Source organism: Nicotiana tabacum, chromosome 9 (assembly GCF_000715075.1).
Source record: "Nicotiana tabacum cultivar K326 chromosome 9, ASM71507v2, whole genome shotgun sequence".
Lineage (NCBI taxonomy): Eukaryota > Viridiplantae > Streptophyta > Magnoliopsida > Solanales > Solanaceae > Nicotiana > Nicotiana tabacum.
Genome location: NC_134088.1, coordinates 84,247,264 through 84,256,556, shown reverse-complemented (window position 1 = coordinate 84,256,556; position 9,293 = coordinate 84,247,264). Strand labels below are relative to the sequence as shown.

Here is a 9,293-nt window from a genome sequence, read left to right as displayed (position 1 = left end):
TTTTGAAGCTCGAAAAAAACAAGTGAAGGAGAGAAAAATGGCATACATAATATTTCATCCGCAAATACCCACAGAAATTAAGTTGGACAAAAATACTCTTTGAACAGATGGCCAAAGTTGATGGACATACAAAGACCACTTTTGTTCCTCCACGATAGGCATGTAAATCCCAAATTATTCCTTTAACATAAACTTCGCTTCTAAATCTATATATAGTAAGTCACATGTGTTGTTCTCTTTAACATTATCAACATTTTCAGGGTTATCATTCCTCCAAATGACTAAATTACTATCAAATTAGAAGAGATAAAGAATTCTCAAGATAATACGGAGTAAACCAGAAAATCATTCTTGCTTCTCTTGTAGGACCAAGTGAGAAATATTTGTTAGATTTTAAGGTGACACATTCAGTTGGCTCTGGTCAACTTTCAACTTCTTCTCCATCATTTTGCCATACATATACTAAGTAGGCTTTCCTCCAAACTTTACTAATTGTTTACTTCAACATTCATTAAGGAGAAGCAGGGAGCTTTTACTTAGCACAAACTACAACTATTTTGCAGTTCAAAATACAACTGATCTAAAACATGAAGTGGCAGAGCGACCCGTCATCAAGAGAACTATCCCCCCCACCCCCACCCAAAAACAGAACCCTTCTGAAAAGAAAAAAAAAATACAAAAGGAAAGTGCTCTTTGACCCCTTAAGTTTTCTGCAATGCGACGCCGAAAACATAGTACTATTAAACAAATTTTATCCTGAGCGCTTAAGGCCATTTCGGGAGGAAAATATCAAGATTCACTAGGAATACCGTTAAAGAAATGATAGACCTCATCTTCGTCGATGACTCCAACATCCGTCGAACAAACTAAACAGCATATATGTTTAGATGTCTCGCCTATATCAGAATGTGCATCAGCCTCACTAGATCCACGTCCTTTCTTACCCCTCTTTCGTTTATTTCTAAGCTGTGCCACTTGTTTACTCTTGATCTTGCAATTGACCACAAACATTGCTCGGTACTGCGTAACATTCTTTTCTTGCCTACATTATCAAGATAACATCAACTCTGAATTGCAGAATTATCAAAATCCACTAGAAAGCTAACAAAATGAGAAACAAAAGCTTACATTAGTGACAAAATGCACTAAGGCACTTTCTTGATTGAACAACTCACCAATTACGCTACTGCTGAACAATGATTAAAACCGGATAGTAACTCAACAGGAGTCTCCAGCTACAAATTTACTATTAAAAAATTAACTGGCAATGTCATATAGGTGCATCAGTTTTGCAAAGTATAGTAAGAACATGATACTAATAGCTGTCTTCCGCAATACATTTTCAATTACCATTAAAACATAGATGAAGAATGAGTTACTTTAATTATGTTATTGCATTTTTGGTCCCTAGTGTTCAGAGCTAAACATGACAGAACCATTTTGTAAATGTCAATGCGAAAACTCGACAAGATCGGTAGCACGTCAATATAACACCCTAGATTTTAGATACAAGAGGGATGCTGGGTATATAAGTTAACAAGTCTTAGACCCAAGTGACACGTTTTAAACCCGTGGGGGCCAAGGCTCAGAGCGGACAATATCACTAGTGGGCTAGGCTGTTACAGATGGTATCAGAGCCACTCTTGTGTCGGCCTTGCCTATGGTGGATCAGAATTGAACTGAGTTTAGGCAAATCCCGGTTAGACGAGGCAAACCTCAGTGCTGAGTCTAGGAGAATCCCATGTGGTGGGGCAAACCTCAGTGAGGACGCTGAGTCCATAAGAGGGGTGTATACACAAGAGGGATGCTGGGTATATAAGTTAACAAGCCTTAGACCCTATTGACGCGTTTTAAACCCGTGCGAGCCTAGGCCCAGAACGGATAATATCACTAGTGGGTTGGGTTGTTACAGTCAAGTTCAGGTTCATAGAGATTCAGCAACACTACTAGCAAAATCTGTGTTTAATATTCAAGTTCGGATTCAAAGAAATCAAATATTTCTGGCTGTTCTCGCAACAGTAAACTTTCGACTTGCCGTTCTTTCTTTCCTAAAGCAAAAGGAAACCAGAGAAAATAGAAGAAAAATCAAATGAGTTTATCGTTCAGCTTGTTACTCCGACTTTGACCAAGTCATAACAGATTTCATTGCTTTAGGAAATCACTCTTTCCTAAAGCGAAAAAAAAATAAAGAAAAAGGAAGAAGAATCAAATTGAGTTTATAATTCAGCTACCTATCTCCTGCTCAGAAGAGGTGCCTTCTATAGTTCTAGTAAAAAATTGACATCCACCATGTTGCAGAGAAGACATGATTTTCCCAAGCCTACTAGTATAATAGACAAATCAGACAAACTCCTTAATTTTTACGAAATACTGTGACGGAAATCCAAGCAAGGAAAGGGTGATGGAGCTAGAAAAGCAGAACTTAACGAGAAAACTCGAAGAAATATCTAATACAATGATTTTCTAATGAAGTGTGGCCATTAAATGGGAAAGACAAGTAGAGGTGATACCTCAAGAATAATACTTGCTTGGTTTGAAGTGCAAAAGTTACAAGAATTCTATATCCTATCTGTTATCTGATGCTTGATCTAGACTTGGCTTATCTCTGTCACTCTCACTAAAATAGGGGTCTTAATCAAGTTCAACTTTTTTGCCACCAATGATCTTTTCATTTGAGGTCAAGCAGCAAGCACTAAAAACTCTTACCATTTTTTTGCATGTAGAAAATGTGAATTTCATTCCTTATTTTTTTGGTAAGTTAAAAAGAACTTTTGCACAGTAAAAAGAATAATATACTTTATCAATGATGAAAGAGAACTAAGCAATTGGAATTATGTACATAACTGAATCCCAAAAGAAGTACATGGGTATTCTCCTAAAGTTCACGAAGAGTTTTGAGGAACTCAACAAATTGTGTCGTATGTGTCTTTCATGTTAGGTCCAGAAGGCAAACAACTTTATAGTATGCCCTGCAACTTCATCGTTTTTTTATACTACCCAAAGAAACAGAATTGCCATTCTGTCTCGGTCGACTTACAAAATTTCTGATCAGACTCTTCAGATAAAACAAAACAGTAAAACATAGTGACAACTGGAGAGAAGCACAGTTACAGATTAGCTTACAATAATTACAAGGACACTAGCAATAGAAATTGAAGCAAGAACTCCATGAAAGCAAACATCCTACGACTTAGGTCGTCCTTTCTCTCGGGATGGATATTTATGGGTGGGGCATATTGATGGCATTTGGCGTTGAAGAGAAGTGTAACTGAGTTGTTACAGAGCGCACTTTTCTTGCTTTTATTTAGACTAAACTTATTCTTTTTTTCCACTTCCCAGGCATTCAGTTGTGTCCATCTCTATAAAGTATAATGATTTGTCATTATCCACCTTCACAAGCTTACTGCCAAGTGCTAACCATATTCTCAGACGTATCCTGCAGTTTAGTGACTTTAGTCTAGAAATTTTATTAATTATTACTTATTGAAAAAATAATCCTTTAATATTTGCTTTCACTAAATTTGAACTGAACCAGGTTTTTATCTGTTCCAATCATGCAAGAACATATTTTTGATAATGTCATTCCCGATCCAAATATTATTTTTTAATAATTATTCCTAATCTAGGTATCGTTGATGTAAAAATACCATAATAGTAATATTAATTTCTCTTCTTCACCAACATTTATCTGGTATCATTAGAAGGCTAATCCATGTCTACCGTGTATCTGGTTGATCCTTACCCCTTTTGCTCCTATTTCATCAAAAGGAATTTTTGACTTTTACCCCATTATTAGAAATGCTAAACTCGACCTCTTACATATTTAGTGTGCCTGATAATCATTGTGAGCAATATCCAAATATCTAAAATTATACTATAAATCAAGGTCCAACAAATAGCATACAAAACTTTTTGGAGAAAAGATTCTCTCTACAACTCTGCAACATGGAAGCCTACTTTTAGGATGTCTCTTCTTCTCATTGCTAGATAAACTTCCCTAAGGCTTACAAGTACAATCCTATAAAAGCATGACCAATTTCCTGCATTTTGAGTGAGACGATCTGGTACCGGTCGACGATGAAGAAATAGAGAAATTAAAGGAACTTAGACATTGGAAGCGGATAAAGACAACTAGATGCAAGAAGATCCAAATATTTTGGCTGATTGTTCCTACAATAAGTTTCTTTCGTCTTCTTGAGCCGAGGGTCTTTCGGAAATAACCTCTCTACTCCTTCGGGGTAAGAGTAAGGTCTGCATACTCACTACCCTCCCCAGGCCCCACTTGTGAGATTTCACTGGGTTGTCGTTGATGTTGTTGTTATTCCTACAATAAGTTTGACCATTTTCAAAAAATAATGGTCTGAAAAAAATAATTAGAAACAACCTTTCTACCTTTAATGTAGGGGTAAGGTCTGCGAACACACTACCCTCCCAAACCACACTTGTGAGATTACACTGGATTTTTTGTTGTTGTAATGGTCTGAAAAAAGGATCCAAAACAAACATATAAATCCGAGAAAGCAAGAAGATCCAATTATTGAACTTAGAAGGCAGTTCATATAATATTGGAATGAAATGGACCTGTACTGGGCAAATGGATAAAGATGATTCATATAGCCTAGACAACTCAATTGCTATTGAGGCATAGTTAATTGATTAATTGACCGAAGAAGATCCAACTACTCTAGTAGTAAAGTAAGAGGATCATGCAATCAAATATATTCTTTTTAAAATTCAAATTATAGGGAAATTCTAAAAAGAAGAAAAGTAATACCTTTGGTAATCTAGACAAAGTGTGGTAAAACAAGCTGGACAATTAAGGATGGCATCGGAAGTACGACCACCCCTTTTCTTCTGCACCCAGAGTTCATCCTTGTCGTTAAGTTCTGGATCATAAAATTCTGGCTTAACGGAGTAGTCTATCTCGTCATCATCAGAAACTGACAAAACATTAAAGTAAATACAAATTAAAGAAATAATCCCCTATTACACTACAATAATGCAAGAGGAAGGTTCCATCCGCGGGCCCTCAGAGATTTGGCTTTTGGGGTTTAACAGTCTATGCATATAAGCAGAGAATTATCATTCTTTTCTTTTATAACTGAGAAATCCCTGAGGGCCTGCAACACACAGTTCAGAACTTCAAGGATAATGGCTCGCTCCTCTACCTCTCTCTCCCCACTTAAATACCAGGCTTTTGTCTGCAGAAGTTCGAACCCATGACGTCCGCCTAGCCCACACATGCTCTTACACTATACAAAAGCAGTGAACTATCATTCTTTACACCCAAAAGGAGAGTCGGAAAAGGTAGAAAAGGGGGGGGGGGGGGGTTCTTAGGAGTCCATAGCTCTAATTGAAAAAATATTCATATTGGAAAATTCAGTGTTGATAGAAGGGTATGGAAGTCGAGAATTAGAGTAGAGGGTTAGTAAGTAGACGCATGGTTTTCTTTTCATATCAGTAGTATTAGTATTACGCCCGCTTTCTCTTATTCTTAGATTTCTAGTATTACATGTTGTTTGCTTCAGTTATCCTATTTTTCTTGTTGTTGTTACTTTCTATTTTTTCTTGCTGTTGTTGCTGCTTCTTTTCCATGACTTCGCCACTATTAATATTTCTTTTCAGCTGAGGATCTGTCAGAAATAACTCTCTACTACCTTATGGCTAAGTTCTATGTACACACTACCCTTCCCACATCCCACTTGTGTGATTTTACTGGGTATATTATTGTTGTTGGTAGGTTAAGTTCAACTACATTAAGAAATGAGTGTATCAATCCACCAATCAACTATGTCTCAATTTAAACCTTCAAGATAAAAAATATGTATAATTATTATATATTAGTTAAGAAGCATGACATGAAACTGTTTCTCATATTTCGTACTGGATAACATATTATTTTTTATAACATTTGTAACAACTAAACCCCTTGATCTTAGTACTTTTTTATATTTGAAACAACCCAACCCAAATCATATTCTTTTTTTAATATCTACAATATCCCAACCCATAGATATTAGTACTTGCATTTTATTCTGTGATAAATATTAAAGAATACTAAATATATGACGTTGTAATATATCTTGTTTGAGCATATTGTTTTAAAAAAATTCTTACTACCACTTTATTTTTACCTTAAAGTCGAATAAGTCTTATTCTTCTACATTGTTACCAAAAAACAATCTCTATTTAATCTTTGCTTATAGTTGTTGCATTACTCATTACTTAATATTGTTATATTTTAATGTGATTTTTTGTTAGCTTGTCGATTGACTTGATATCTTTCTTATTACCTTTTTGATAATAATATATAAATATAAATTTTTTATTCCTAAAATTTAATGTATTTTTATACTTTTATCCTCTTACTTAGAGCTCTTTCGTCATTTAAATCTATCAATAATAAATTTGAGTATTATTTAATTATTTAATATGCTTATTCTTAAATTAATTCAAAGTATAAATATTCTCACACTATCTCTATTTTCCTCTTTATATAATTTTTACCCCTATTATGAAATTATAATATTTTATATTAATATCTTATAATATAATCAAAATATATAGTATCAATTTATTTTACGTTATAACATTGAATTAGTCTAAAATATTTATACATAAGTTTCTAAATTATTATATTTTAAATCTATTGTATTTTTAATAATTATTTTCATATTACGTGCAATTATATTTTCTTTCTCTTTTAGTTTTAGGATAAAAATTAAATTTTATTTTTGTTACTAAATTATCTACATGAAACATTTATTTTGTATTCTTCAAATTTTAATTTGTTATTCAATTTTTATTTTTATTTTTCTAGTAAAACTTTAATTTTTTGGTCCTATCCATAGCTTTTAACCATAACTTTAATATAATCTGAAGTTCAAATCATCTTTCCTTTGAATTTCTAATATTAAATGTTATTGAATTTTTAATTATTGCTATTATATTACCTAATATATAGTATTTCATGTTTTTATGTGACCTTCATTAACTTTCGTCTTTATTTAATATCATTATCCATTTATATCCTTTAATATAATATAGATCAATGTCTAATTTTTTAATCTTGATATAAATGTTTATATTATTTTAAATTAATACTCGAAATTATTAAATTATTTAAATTTATTAATAATATTTTTAAGAATTATATAGCAAAATCTTCCAATATTTTAATTTAGTTATTTATAATTAATTAATTAAAAATAAGTTATATGTGGATTTTTCTGGTTATCCCATATGACTAAATTAGTTAGTAGTTAATAGCTAAATAGTTATCCCATATGTTGTTGTTGTTATTTCTATTGTTAATAGCTAAATAGTTAATATATTACATGTGGCTAATTTTAAGGCTGCCACTTGGCTTAAGGAGAGGGCATTTTCTCTCCTTCTAATAATATATAGATATAGATAAAGATAATTATTTTTATATCACGTGCAATTAAATTTTCTTTCTTGTCACGACCCAATTTCTTCTATAGACCGCGATGGCGCCTAACGTCACCGCTAGGCAAGCCAACAGTGAACTAGACATGTATTTATTCTTTTTAATAATTTAAAGTAGTTAATTTTTATTTATTAAGTAATTGAGAAGTGGAAAATTTACTAAAATAAAGCGTATACTAATAATAGAGCAAATACGGTGAAATAAATACTCAAAAACCATAAAGTGTCTACTAGCATATTTCTAAAACCCGATGCCACAAGTGTATGAGCAACTAGTAGAATATACAAAACACCTATGCTACTGTCTGAAATAGGATAGACAGAAAGTAAATACAAAAGGGAGACTGCAGGTGATGCAGAACGGACTCAGAGAGCATCTCACCACTATGCCTCAGGGTATCGGGGGTGCGCGCCTGAGTGAATGCCAGATGCACCTGCCTCAGATCCTTCACGATTAGTGCAGAAGTGTAGCGTGAGTACATAAACAGCATGTACCCAGTAAGTATCCAGTCTAACCTCGAAGAAGTAGTGACGAGGGATCGACATCGACACTTACTATAAGCCAATAATAAAAATACAGAAATTCTAAATAGGCATGGAAATACATGAATAATAATAATAACAAAGTAACCATCAATGGATAAATGGTTCTTTAACTGATAGTCAATTTAAAATCTCCAATTGACACATACTAACTTCAACAATTTCAGGCCATTAAATAAATTATAACCTCTCAAGTCATAAAAATAATATCAAGTGTATTGGGGCTCCAAACATTATCACGCATGATTTATGCCGAGGTCGTTGGGCCCGATCCAGAATAATGTGTACACTGCCGAGGGTCGAGCGACATGAACCATAAATGCATTTATCATATTGCCGAGGCAAACGACCCGCTCCCATAAGAGTAGTGTTATCGTACTGCCGAGGCGAACGTCCTAATCCCATAAGAGTAGAGAAGTTTATCTCGCTCGCGAAAGTACTTGCGATGCGAGAGGACATGGATTTCTCAAAGTTATTAAATATTCCTCAATTCTTCCAAAAATAAGAAATCTAAGTCGAAAATTGCAACTTTAAAATCCTTAGTCTCAGCTCTATTCAAGATGATTAATATGCATAATAAACATAATAGTATAATTAAAGGCATGATGTTGATCTAAGTCTATCCGGACACCTCATGAAATATAGCTACGCACGGACTCTCGTCAGCGTACATAGCTCCCCACACAAGTAATACACAACAAGATATATCTAAGGGGATGAGTTCCCTCTTACAAGGTTAGGCAAGAGACTTACCTCGTTCTCAAGCTCACTTCCGGTCCACAAATCCGCTCTAAAGCCTCAACTTGGTGCCAAATAACGCGAAACTAGTCAAATATTATATAAATTAATCAATATACACTCACAAGTTCATAATGTAGCTATTAGAGAAATTACCCAACCCAAATTGGAAGATTTCTAAAATTCACCCATGGGCCCACTCACAAGTTCATAATGTAGCTATTGGGACCGTCAAATCTCGGTTCCGAGGTCGTTTACTCAAAACGTTGACTCAAGTCAAACTTAATCCTTTTAAGCCACTATTAAGGAACCAAGTGTTCCGATTTCAACCCGAACACTTTCAAACCCGAACTAACCATCCCAGCAAGTCATAAAATAGTAAAAACACATACGGAGAGTCTTAATTAGGAAAACAATGATCTAGAAAGCAAAACGACTGATCGGGTCGTTACATTCTCCACCTCTTAAACAAATGTTCGTCCTCGAACGGGTCTAGGATCATACCTGGAGTGTCGAATAGGTGTGGATATCCGCTTTGCATGTCCTCCTCGGTCTCCCATGTC

At 34.2% G+C, this 9,293-nt stretch overlaps 1 non-coding gene across 1 annotated transcript; it reads right to left on the bottom strand.

Moving 5' to 3' along the window:
- Positions 1–411: 411 nt before the first annotated feature.
- LOC107808219 (uncharacterized) lies at positions 412–5,310 on the bottom strand. Its single transcript, XR_012694949.1, has 2 exons — positions 4,775–5,310; positions 412–1,042 (listed from the first exon to the last, which is right to left on the bottom strand). It is a non-coding gene; the product is annotated as an uncharacterized LOC107808219 (transcript).
- Positions 5,311–9,293: the final 3,983 nt, after the last annotated feature.